Genomic DNA, 13728 nt, shown 5'->3' with positions numbered 1-13728 from the left:
CTCTTGCGTGTAAAATAATCCTGAATTGTTTCAGGGAAGGAGTGTGTTCACCAAAACTGACCCACTCCCTTTATCTACTTTGCATTTCTTCTAAAACCTCTGCTTTGCATGTTTCATCACATGTGAAAAAGCATATTTGTGTGTGTCAAATTTGTTAATTATAGAACATTTAATATTTATAACATAAGACAAATATTTTAATTCATTAACTTTAAGGGTCACAGTTGTCACCATAAAGTTCACTTAATGAATGAATAATGCTGACCTAGAGAGATCTTTTCTTGAAACTAATGTTTGTTACTTTAGCCCTGGACTTATTCCATTTTTACTTATCTAATGTATTCCTTTGAATCTGGTATCTCAACTTGATTAAGGATTTTCTCAAGAGTAATAATCTTTGAATCTCCTTTACTAATTTCCTTTTTGTCATAATTTAAGCAAGAGTGCATTAAGGAGGGAAAAAAAAATAAAGAAAAACAACAACAACAACAACCAACCAAACAAACAAACAAACAAAAACCACAAAAAACATGTCACCTTGTGCAAAAGCAGGTAAGTATTTCAAGGAAAAAAATATTCCAGTTTTTCAGGATGATCTATGGATGAATTAGCTACTAGGAGAAAGGACGTTGGCTTTGGATTTAAACCAACAGCCTCGAGTTGTCTGCAAAGCAGTATCACCTGCCATTTGTTAAAAAAAATCAGTGAGTGTTGAAAAAATAAAACAATGAGTGAGTATCTTCAATAAAAGCACTTCTAGCTAGGATGTTGCATTTCTGAATGAATAATACAGAAAAAGCAGCAGCTTTTGGAGGCAGTGATATTATTTGGCTTTATCTGTACATATGAGTAGCATGTATTGCTTAAAGATATATGGAAATACACAGGGGATGAAAAGTAATTGTTTGCGGTGTAACACTTCCTAGTCTCTAATATTTGTCATAGTGTGATACAAAGTGCTAGGTAAAGTACCTCTCAGAAATTCAAATTCTTATTTGATGAACACCAACAGCTCAGTTACAAAAACAGCTCATAGAAATAATGCAAAGAAACCTTTGTAAGTATCCTAATAATACTCACAAGCCTTAACAACTCACTTATGCCTTTTTCAGTCAAGAAACACGGGTTGTTCCACAACAGACATGAAAAAAATACATAAATAAAAAGGTCTCATACATGATGTACAGTCCACACATTAAAATTAAAAACTTGGGTGGATCCTCAAAAAAAAAAGTAGAAAGAGCAAGTGGTGACACTTAAGGTTCGAGTGAAAAACAGGCAGAACAGGTTAGCTGTCTCTCCTGTGTTCGCAGGCATCCTAGCAAACCTGAACACTAAGATTTCCGGTTGCTATATAATGCAATTTAACATCAGGAAACAGCAAAGTGTGCTACCTGCCTCTGTGAAACATAATAAAGTAGTCATTTGGCTACCACCACAGTAATCATAGTAGGTACCAAAGCCAGCTTCATAGCCATTTTAGGCACAATGAGACACAGTGATCTTTGACATTGGCTCCCATGTCTGTGAAAGCAACCCCTTCTTGACAGAGGAAGAAAGTGATGAGTAATCAATACCCATGTGTCAGAGGAAAACATTGTGCATGAAGAAGGAAATAGAAACTTGTATCTCAATAACATTAGCTGCTCTGGAGGGTATATTTTCTTTTGTCTTTTATTCTTTACGCAATTGAATCTTTCCAGACTTTGTCCAGGCTTGGCTGGTTAGAGATCCTGATATACAAAAGTCCACTAATTTCTGCCTCCAACACTCTCAGACAGACACTTTTCACTCTCTCCAGGCCCCAGGAGGGATCTCTTTCAAGGGAAGGCCAATGAGTGGTAAGTCACAGCTAGAGTGAAATCAAAGGAAGTGGAGTTAAACAAAGCTCCAAGGCTAAGCTGCTAGGTCATGTATTCTGTATTTACCTCAGACTCAGGAAAGAAAGAACAGAGAAAACATACATCATCTCATCATATAGCATCCCATATAGTGCACATCCCCTCCTCTTTCTTTTTTTCCCACTTCCTTGAATTAAATTCACAGTCTTACAAACAGAGATGTAGAAGTCTTTTTGCCACTTATTCTGGCTGTGAAGCTGCCTAATAATCAAACCATTACTTCAACTTAATCTCTCAGGCAATAAAGAACAGGAGACAGCCTTTAAGCCTGCACTTTTTAAATTATTTTTTATTTTTTTTTTATTTTTTTTTTTTTTTTATTAATTCAGTTATCGTCAGTATAGAAAATCACACAGCCATGAGGCTCCTTACTGAAGACCTCAAAGCTCTTTGCATATAAAAGGGAATTAAATCCTCATAACTACCTCTCATTTTATCCTTCACTACTTATGAGAGGAGATTCATTATACCTTTCCCTTAATGTGTTGCTCAAGGATAGTGTCTTTTTTGCCTGCGGTAATCTAGCCAGAGAAGTAGTGATCTAAATTTGTTGTGCAGAACACAGACCAGTTTATTCAGAGCAGGCACGCAGAAAGAGTAAGTAGATTCTCCTAATGAAGACATCTGGAAAATGCTATACTGGATAAATAAATCCACTGTACAAAATTTCTTTGGCCTCTTTGAAACAGCATTGCCACAGACTCCCAAGTTCTGTAAACATCAAAAGTTCGGAGGTTCTTAGCCATGGAAGATTCATCCCCTTTTTCCATCCTTTTGACTCTAGGGTGATCAGGTATCAAATACCTCCAAGATTTCAAAGCTACAGATGACAGGGATACTCAACGACTGGTAATGCCAAGAACAGGGCTTTCATGGGAAGAGTCATGGATCTTTCCACTGTAGCTATGTATGTACCAAACATGTGCTTAAGACTTTCTCTAAGGTATACTTAGAGCTTTCACCTTCTTTTTGTCCATCCTGTACTTTCTTTTCTAAACTGGAAGAAAAAATCCATGAAGTGTAACTTCCTAAAGCAAATGAGAGACCACATCATTTGACAGGGCAAGAAATTGTCACACTTGGATGGATGAAGAACATGTGATTTGATAAAGACTTAAATCATTTAAGCGTTAAGAACATGCTTCAGACTTCACTTTGTTCTCATACTTCCATGCCTCTACGCAACTTCTGCCAAGTCATTCTGTTTACACAGATACAATTCTACTCAACAATCACTGCAAGAAGGGTGAGCATTTCTGGAGCATGTGTCAAGGGCTAAGAATTTATTTTTCAGCAATTATTCTAAAGTATCACTGATGCTACTTATAGGATAGATGATCATAAATGCGTGTAACAAGCTATGATATAAATCTTTAGATCAGAGTGCTTTATGGAGGAAGATGAAGCTTAATCTGAGAAATGTTTGGTTCTGTCACATCTGTGAAACACAAAGGTATCTCACACCATAGACACAGACAACTGCAAACAGGGTAACCTTTAGGAATTTCCATTATTACTCTAATGTATGGCATTAATATTTCCCACATATAGGCCATACTTAATTGAAGATCTTCTACTAAAATACTACCATGAAATTACTGAAAATATATTGTCCTCATGCAGCTGTCTACTTGCTGTAAAACTCTCCATATTCAGCATTCAGCTTCTTAGTGCAAGCAATTTGACAAAATAGTACAAGTTTTTATTGACAGTCTCCATTACTTTTCCTAATGGAAAAACATCTCCTTGGCAACACTTCCAAATCCTCAGATACAGATACATGGAAGTAGATTTCAAATGAAGATAACATTCTTTGGTCTGGTGAAAAAGATTAATTTTCAGTATCATGTCCTTCTTTACAGTGCAGCACACCAGATGCAGTAATGTCCATTCCACAAGTAGGATTGTGAAATGAAAAAATCATTACGATATACTAATACATTGAGCCTGAAGAGTCTTATAAACATTTTAGGATGAGTGAATTTTGTTAGATGTCATACATTTGGGGGAGAATTTTTCTTGTATTTCTGGCAGACCATGCCTGGACTGTAAAAGAACAGAAGTCTAATGTTCAAAGCTTCTAGCCAGGTGAGCCAAGAGACAAAGTGTTCCACAAGGGTTGTTCAATAAATAAGTTCCATATTTACCAGTATCAAGTCAAGACAACACTGATATCTGAGGGTTGTTACTGGATGCCACTGATCCATCTCTCTGTTTCTCATAAATATTTGTTCATTTTCTCATAATCATTGTCGAGGGTTAAGATTGCGGGGTGACAATCAAACCCTGGCAGATGTATTGTTAACCTCCTCTCCCCCCCCACTTCCCCCTTTTGCCCCTCCCTCTCCCCCCTTCCCACCAAGGACAGGCGATCGGGAAGGAAAGAAGGACAGAGAGAAGAGAGTTGGAAAAATTAAAGATGTTTTAGTAATGCTACTAATAAGAATAGAGAAAATGATACAAAATATACAAAACCAATCTTGACAGTCTCAGCAACTGCAGAGCCAGCACCCAAAGTCCTGGATTAGACTCTGTAGCCAACCAGAGCTGGATTCAGTCTCTCACTAGGCCTCCGTTCACAGGGACAACTAGCAAGGTCCTCTCCTAATGTCAGCCATGAGGAAAAAGGGAAAGGAAGAAGGCAAAAAGGGCCGAGATCCTCATGATCTCACACTTTTATATGAAGTATTCACGTGAATGGAATGTTATATACCGTTGGTCAGTCTCTCAGTCACCAGTTTCTCATTGCCCCTCTCGCAAGATGTCCATCCGTGCTTATCAATAAGTTTGCATTCCATTGCTAGGTTTACCAAAACATGTATCTGGTTCTCCAGGAAAATGCAGCTAATATGAAGGCTTTAGCTGACAGGTAAATTCACTCAAAGGGAAACTTGTTTTTTAACAAAACCAGGACAATCATTTATATGAATGAAACTTAAGTGTATGGTAAAAAGTGATAAAGTTGATATAAAAATCACCAATAACCATTCTTAGTCAACCTTTGTAGACATCAAGCTCTATTGACCGTCATTTCTCTGTGTATTTCTTCACAATGATGCTTTTAGCAGAGGTCCAGCCTACAAACTCCCTAGTAATTCTAAAACTTCTTACCAGGAAAACAAAATACTGCTTCTTATAAAACATGACATACCAAAATCAATTTAAAGATGCCGATCATGTGTTATGTTCTCAGCAAAGTTCTGCTGGCAATGTGAACAGGTATTTTCTACTTTAAGCTTTGGTTCAAAAAAACACTAAAGCTCACATTTATTTTCATCTATATTCAGGGGAGAGTTTATTACAAGTCTAACTTTCAGTACCTTAAAGGGCTTTGAGGACATAAGTTATTCTAGTGATGGTCTTACCTTCTCTTCTTACCAGTAATGTTCTCCTCAATCAGAGTATCACTCTTAAAAACTAAGTTCCTTCATATAAAAGACCCAACCTTAACAACTCCTCAATAGCTTCCCCTGAACTGTTTTCAGCCTAGCTTTTAAAAACGTCTCTAAATTAACTAGGCTTACTGCAGTTATGTTGTCTGCCCATATACCTACAATGGATTTTTTGTCCCTTGTGTATACATGCACAGAGGACATAGCAGTTCTATTTAGTGTGAATTACCATTTGCTCTTCCTTGCTTGTGCAGAAATAATTTATGGTGTGCCCTTTATCTCCTGTCTCCATATAGAAAGCATCATCTAGAGAGATACAGGAAACCCCAATTCATAGGGTAGCCATGATTGTATTGCTTAAAATAAAGAAATTCAACTTGCCTGTTGTTTTTCTGTGAACATACGGTGGGAAGAAAGCTGAACCATGAGGTGTTTCAGAAGTATGTAGCAAGTACAGCACATGTAGCAAGGGAGACAAAGGTCTGGCATTGCTGCTTATTCCCAGTGTAAAGTTGCTGCATGTTCATAACCTACAAAACTGCTGAAAATCAAATTGTTAGTCCTGGTGCTCGCAAGACTGTTGTTTAGTACTGATTCTAATGCACCTTCACTCTTATTGTCATCATTGCAATACACATGGTAACCAGCTTGACTACAGTCTGTGTGTCAGACCTAACAAAACAACACAGCCTTCATTTTAAATAAACATGACTTTGAAGGTTTAAAATTAAACTGCGCATATGAATTTTTCCTGGAGTGGAAGAATATTTTTAATATTCCTAGGCTCTTTGATGCTTTCCCAGGTTCCCTGTCCTGAGAAGCTGCATGTTCACATGCTGTGATCTTGATAATGTAGTTAAACCAGTGTTACCAGCACCTGCCTCTCTAAGAGCTGTTCTTCCCTTCCTTCTCTTGCATCCACATCCTGACATTCCCCTTCATTTTCCATTCACACCAATTTTATTGTTTCTACATTAAATGCCACTACAGATCTCTAGAATAAAAATTGCAGCTGCAGCTTGCAAGACATACTTCAGGGCAACATACTGTCAGAGAAAATCATGAGAGGCGCTGGTGGTTTCAGAAGAATCTGAAAGATGAACTAGATTCAGATTCAGAGTGAAGAAATGTAGGGGGGAAAATTATGTCTGTGCAGATAGGCCTCCTGCTGATCACAGGCATGGATGGAGATTACCATTTAACGCGTGTCAATTTTGTTAAGTTTATTTCTGACCAGTAACACTAATTTGTATTTGTTTTTTTTAATCACAGATTTACCTGAGCAGAAATTAAGAGGGAAAGCTAATGTTCATTACTACTATCATCAAACAAGCATGTTTACAAAGTAAATACTTGGTAATATCTTACTATCTCTTTCATATTTAAAATCTCTTTACCTGGCATGACAAAATGTTCAAGGGATATTCAGCATATCATCTTGACTCTTCCTCTGACATGGCCTAATATAACAGATACAGTCTCACAAACGTATTTCTTTACAAATAAACACAATGTTATTTTCTGCAAAATTTTGTGGTACCTTCTTTCATTCTTTAAACATGTATTTATTTGTATGAATCTTCCTAGCATATAGACATGGTTTGGACACCAGTGATCTCATAAACAGCATAAAATTTCAAAGAGCTCAATCTCACAAATGGTTTATATTCATCCCTCCCAATCAAGCAAAATCTAACAAACTCGAGTCTCGGAAATTAACATGCCCTCACTCTGTATTGTTTTACCACCCAGGGTTTTAAATTAATGTCTTATTCTGCATTAAAGGAGAGTCATCACAGATATAATTCTACTCCATTTCCATTAGGTCAATTAACAGAGGTCTTGATTAGGTAGGAATTGCACCTTTGAGAGGTCTCTCCACCTGCTCTGTTACAATTGAAGAAAACTTAATATAATGAAGAAGATTAAACTTCCTTATACTATGGATGAGAATTCTGGGACTATATCAACAATCAGTAGATAACCTACGTATGTATATTTACATGTAAATAGCCAGTACGGAGCAATCTCTTACATTTTACAGAATGTACAGGTCCAAAAATATTCTAAAAATATTCTGTATTATGAAGAAAACAGTGACATATTTTTCTGTTTTGAGTATCATCAAGTATATGCTCTCTATATAATATAGTATCTAAAACCTCTGCCTGCAAAAAATATTCTGCTCAGAAGTTTCTCAAAAATGAGACAAAGATTTTAGGATGCATGCTATACAAACAATTGTGCTAGTTTGTCTGCTAGATCTGCTTTTTTTACAAGTCTATAGAATGCATATGTGAAGATACTTGCATGTTCCTGTAAAAGCACAGATGTGTAGCAGGAGAATCATATAAATAGTGCCATTCACAAGGGATATGAAACAGGCAACGGGATTTTTGAAGCTGGATCAGGCTACATGTGATTTATGATATAACATGCTACTAAGAGACACCTATAGATAATATAATAGCACAGCTTGACAACTATGATTTATTACTAAGCACTCTTTTTTTTATTAGGGGCAGACATTTGCTCCTTTGTTTTGTTGTCAGGTTTGCAGTCAGGAGATAGCTATAATCCTAAAATGGAGTGCTGTAGTAAAAATTAAATCAATTTTTTTTTTTTTTAAATCAACTAATCACCATGACCACTAGGTATTTTACAAAAATTGGTGATGATACAGATGTTTTCATTTTTTACCAATGGAGGTTTTAATAAGTTTTTAATTGGAGAAGAGAGCAGATGTATTTCGACAGGACACAACAGGCTAAATTACGACTTAAATGATCATCAACTTCACAATTAAATAATCTCTTTTAACTATTAACAGTTCAAAATATACTGCCTTAGAAGTCTGAGATATGCTTTTATAAAACATTCAAATTTAAATTCACATGAACAAATAGTTTACTAGTTGTCATCAAATAATACTAGATAAAGCCTCTTCTAATTAGAGGCATTTAGAGACAAGCATAAAACTAATGTTGTAACTAATAAATGCCCACCTGCAATGCAGTCATTGTGTTGTGGAGATAAAAAATTCCACTAAAACTGGAACAAGCTCATCAGTTCCAATAAAGCACCACCTCCTTTGAAATCATCACATCCTCATGTGTTCCTGAAAATCCCTGCAAAAAGAGCTTCTGCATGTCTCCTCCAATCAGAACGTGCTACAGGTGCATTTTGTAGGAGGAAACAACTGGAAACAAGTTAGGATATAAACTTTTTAAACTATGATCCAAAAAATTTTCTGAATGCTGCTGGATATCATGAGTAATTCTAGATTTATTTTTCTAAGAGAATAGAAAGGGTAAGTTTATACCCACTGTTCATAGCAGGGGTGCCTTGTTACAAGGATAGGCTGCAAAAAAACAAAAGGATGGGCAAGGTAGTGGAAAAGGTCTGTGGGTTTGGAAACAGCTGTACCAAGACTGTACTGAAGCTACTCATTCCTTCTGTCCCTAAACATCCTATCCTCTATCAGTAACAACACAAAAGGTTTTTTCATAAGGCCCTCAAGTTTTAAGGTGCTGGCAGTTCTGTAGCTTTCTAACTTATACAATTCCTGAGAACTGAATTTTTTCTAGAATGAAACCTTCTTCTTGATTGCTCACAAAGGAATAATTTCTGGGTTATAAAAAATAACTGCTTTAATTGTTTTTCATTGTCATCATGGTATATATTTACCCCAGTGATCTTTTTATTTGTTGTGCTTTAATTTAGCTTGCCTAAGAAACATGTTTCACAAGGCAAATGTTTCCAGTTTCATGCTGTATTCCAAGGCTGCAGTCCAAATGTTCTGATTGAAATTTAAACATAGGCCGTGCCCATTATTTTTGTAATGGTGTTAATGTACAGCAATACAATCTCCTTGTGACAGTTTGCATAAAACCAGTGAAGGAAGATAAAAGCTGCAAATTTTTATGACCTTTGACTTTTTTTTGCTAAAATAAAGCATTTTTTAAAGTCTATGGCATCTCTTTTTTCACCCAGTAGTAAGAAATAATAGATGACAGGGTTAAAAAAAAAAAAAAGCAGTAAGAACCAGAATGGTTCCAAAATTATTTTCTCTTCAGTTAAGAATAGAAGAGCGTGAGTTTACATCACCTGATTTTGTGCTTGAACTGCATTAGAAAGCCTTTGTATGTGTGACTTGTTCAAGGGCTTAGCTTTTAAATTATAGAGCAATGCAATATTCAGGACGGCATGCTCATACTGATTAACTAACACCATTACTGTAGAACTGGCATTACTGTACTGCCAATTACATGTTCAATTTCTTGTTAAAATTCTTGTTAAAACAACTTAATCCCCAGGCTACATTTCTTAAGTTTTCTGTTCTTTTCATATCCTGTACAAGATTCTTAGAAAGATAAATAATAACTAATATTTTGCAGTACCTATCTTGACAAGCAACTTCATGTAGATTTAAATCTATGCAACATCAAGAAGCAGAACTTTTTTTAAGATCAAAGAGGAAACAAGTAATTAAAAAAAATACACACACACACACACAAAAAACTACAAAAACACTTTTAAGAAGGAGTAGGTGTCTTGTAAAAAAAATCAGAAATAAAAAAACCAACAGTAACAATTTGTCATTCTTGCTGCTAGAATAATCTCAAAGCAGCAGGCGGGGTGGTTCAAACCTTATTCATAATTTTTGAGGTCTTGGGTTTGGCAGTTGCAGTATCATATATCTTGTTTTTGAGGAGTAACTTAAACGAATGTTCCTTGCAAATACTTCAATGTATTTCAAAAATGAGTCGTCTGTGGGAAATAAATCAATATTCAACCAGTTATAAACCTACAGGTGACAAATTACAAGAAAAATAAAGTATATATCTCCTTGTATAGACAGGCTATATATACTGGCTTGCAACCTATCCTTGAAGTACAATTCAGTGCTTAGGAAATACAGAACGTTTCATGTGTTTCTGTGGTGTCTACCACTCCAGAGAAGGCAATACATCCTGGGCAGGAGGAATCTTCTCCCTCTTAGCAAATACACACCTGCAGAACTGACAAGGTGCCATTAGCAATGCAGTCACCTACCCACATAAAGGCCCCGAGTCAGCAAAATATATTAGTACCTTCTTTCTTCTTGAATAAGTTCCTTTGCTTTCAGGAGGACCTAAAGCAAAATATGCCTGTACCTAGCATGAAGCAGTAGTGCACATCTGCATTCCTCCGGGCAGATTCTGATGCTTTCCTGCTTTGCAGGATGTAAGTATGAGTTAACACATCCCTCTGAAATGAAGGAATTTACCTTCACAGGAACCTTCCCTGGACCCTAAAGACAAGAGTCCAAGCCTGCATATACAGAACTGAAAACCAGCATAAATGGTGTATCTGACACTTAAAGCGGTATGCAATTTGTTTCAAAGAAATAGTAGTCTGGTAGGTACTTATACTGGTCAACATCAGAGTTGTATAGGATACTGACTTTCTAATGAATCTACCAGGGAGACGTGCAGAGTTGGTTACTAGTGTTGAAACATATTTGGGGTTGTTTATTGTGAGGTCGAAGATGTTATGTTTGAGGGCTGACTTACAGGATTTACCACAAATATTGTGAGGTGCCTCGGTGGTACCTAAGGTCAATTGGTAAACAGTCAAGATAAAAAGAGCACTGAAAATAGCAATATTTATCTCTCTGTAGAAAAAGTACTGTAAGACCTTGTTAATCTCTATGAGGACATGAATCTAGTCTCGCTACTGCCAGTGCATTGGCATTAACACATCACATCAAGAAAACTCAGTTCCCAACATTAGAGGATTAGTGTTAGCTACAAAAGACTCAAATAGCTAGAGACTAATTAGAATAAAAAAAATAATAAAGTTGATCTTTCCAGTAAAAAGAAATCTAAGGTGCAACAAAATTTATACAAGTGGCATCATTTAAAAAATCTAAATAGAAATCAACACTGCAGATCAACACAACAGTGCCTCATTTCTTAAGAGACGTAGAAACTCTAAAGAAATGCCTAAATATTGTATTTACTATTCCAGCCTGGCAGTTTAATAGCCTGTCAGTTTGTAACCTTTGTTACAAACAACTGACAAGTAGCAGAGGCAAGTGTGGTAGCTGACAAGGAAATTAAAGAATGTCATCCTAGTTAAACCTGACATGACTTCTAACTAAATTCTTGCAAAGAATTTCCAAGATATTTTTCCCATTCAACTGTTCATGAAAAGATTATAGATTCTGTTGGATGTGTAATAAAATTAAACTCTGTCTTCAAGACATTTACACAGTTGAATTACTGAAGAGTTTCAAATTGGCATGTAAGAATATAAACATGAATATTTTTATAAGGGTTATTTAGTAAAGTTGATAAATATCATATTGCAAAAAGGACTATCACTGTAATTAACATTTTCCAGTTACTGAGAAATGTATCTGTAATAGCCTTTTCCTCCTTTAACCACTGCAGTTATGCAATGTATTTCAATTTTTTGTATTGCAACAAATACTTTTTAAACTCACTATTGACCTGCAGGTAAAGAAAGAGTGTATGATGCATAATGTACATGGCATATAGGGAAGGCCTAATCCTGCGCTTCCTGAATTTCTGGTATAACTGATGTCTGTGTTGATGCTATAGCCACATGAGCCGAATGTTGCCATCTCACGTGGAGTCTGACAGTATCAAAAGATATTTAACTTATTTGATCATCCATCCAAGAAAATGAGATGGGTACAGATTTAAGCATATGTGGAAAAGTTTCCTTATATTATTTTGAATCATAGTGGTAACTACTGAAATATCTACTTTGTCATTTACATGACTGTCAAAAGCCTCTTAGTGTTTCACTTGAGCAAGAAATATAGCTGCATCAGATTTATCTGAGATATTAGGAGAGAGAGAAAGAGTTTTTAAACCTCTTCTGAAAATGCCTGAATCAAATGTCCACTGAGCTTAAAGGGCACTAGGGCAATGTACAACTTCAAAACATGAACACTGTCTGCATAAACATGCTTCAGAACACAGTACAATTTTCTAGTAGAAGTTATGTTAGCAAAAGCAACAAAATATTACTTTAGCATTCGAGCTACCTTGTGCTCGTGGAGTCAAACTTGCTGGAGAAAATTTAATTTACTATTTCAGTTGATTTAGTAGATCTCAAAATTAATATTATGCCCTTAATTAATGTGTGTAAATAGGCAAGAAGCAACTCTATGGAAGTCGGATTTGCATCACCTTAATACTGCATTCTGTACTGGTCAGGCTATTTCATCTCTCACTGATGAGAGAGCTAATGGTCACTGACCACACAAGAAAAATAATCACTTTCTATTCAATCATTGCATAAAAAATACTCAACTATTTTCATCCTGAAATCAAATAAAATGCATTGAATAAAAAAAAATAAATATGTTGACACTAGTATTATAATCTGTTTAGCTAGGGCTGTCCTTGTTTATTGTATTATTTTCCTTAAAGAAATTATAAAAATACTGTTTTAGCCAGCAGGCTATACAGAGAATGGTGACACAGTTCACTTTATAATGACACAGTCTGTTGGGAAATCTCAGGTCATGCTGAAATATAATATATTGCATGATGCTTATTTGTTATGATGGTTAGAGAACTACTAACTGGGCTATTGCTTACAGTGTCATTTGGAAGAAAATGACAGATGCCAACTAGGTGTGTATTTTACCTTAGAAAAGGTATTCAGAAAATGCTATAAAGGCTATTTGCTTATGTTAAGATATAAAGAAAAACCTCTAATGGCAAGGAAATTGTTTGTGTGCAGACATTTTCTGTATAATTTAGAGAATGTAGGAAAAGAAAATAATTTACCTAAAATCAATGCCAGTGCCAAGATCTTTCTTCACTCAGAAAGCAAATGGGGAATGTGATACTTATTAATTTCCTTAAAATACCAACCAGTCCTCCCCATTTCCTTTCCCTTTCCCTTTCCCTTTCCTTTCCTTCCCATCCCCTTCCTTCCCTTCCCCTCCCCTTCTCTTCCCTTCCCTGTCCTTCTTTTTTCTCTTTTCCTTTTGTCTTCCTGCTTTGCAGCTCATTTTACACCCAAAATAGCATTGTCTACAGTAAACAACAGAAATACACCTCTTTAGAGCAAAACAGCAAAATATAAGGAAGTCTGCATAAGGGAGATGCACAGTCACTGACTTATTAAAGGTTTTTTTAATTGCTGCTCTTGGTTAGCATTCTCATAAACTAACTATGGAGATATAATCCTGATGAAACTGCTACAGGGTAGGTGCAAATCTCAGTGGTAACCACATCCAGGTGGCTGCTTGATTATGAAAATGCAAAGATGGACTGAGCAGATATACTGAGACCTCATTTTGGATGAGGGAGGATGAGTACTTAAGTGGGAGAGGAAAAATGAACTGCACAACTACAGGACTAGGATCAACTACTTGCATGGCAACCCTTCAGAAAAGAGTCAACAAC

Source organism: Patagioenas fasciata, chromosome 2 (genome assembly GCF_037038585.1).
Source record: "Patagioenas fasciata isolate bPatFas1 chromosome 2, bPatFas1.hap1, whole genome shotgun sequence".
Lineage (NCBI taxonomy): Eukaryota > Metazoa > Chordata > Aves > Columbiformes > Columbidae > Patagioenas > Patagioenas fasciata.
Note: the sequence above shows the minus strand (reverse complement) of the source record.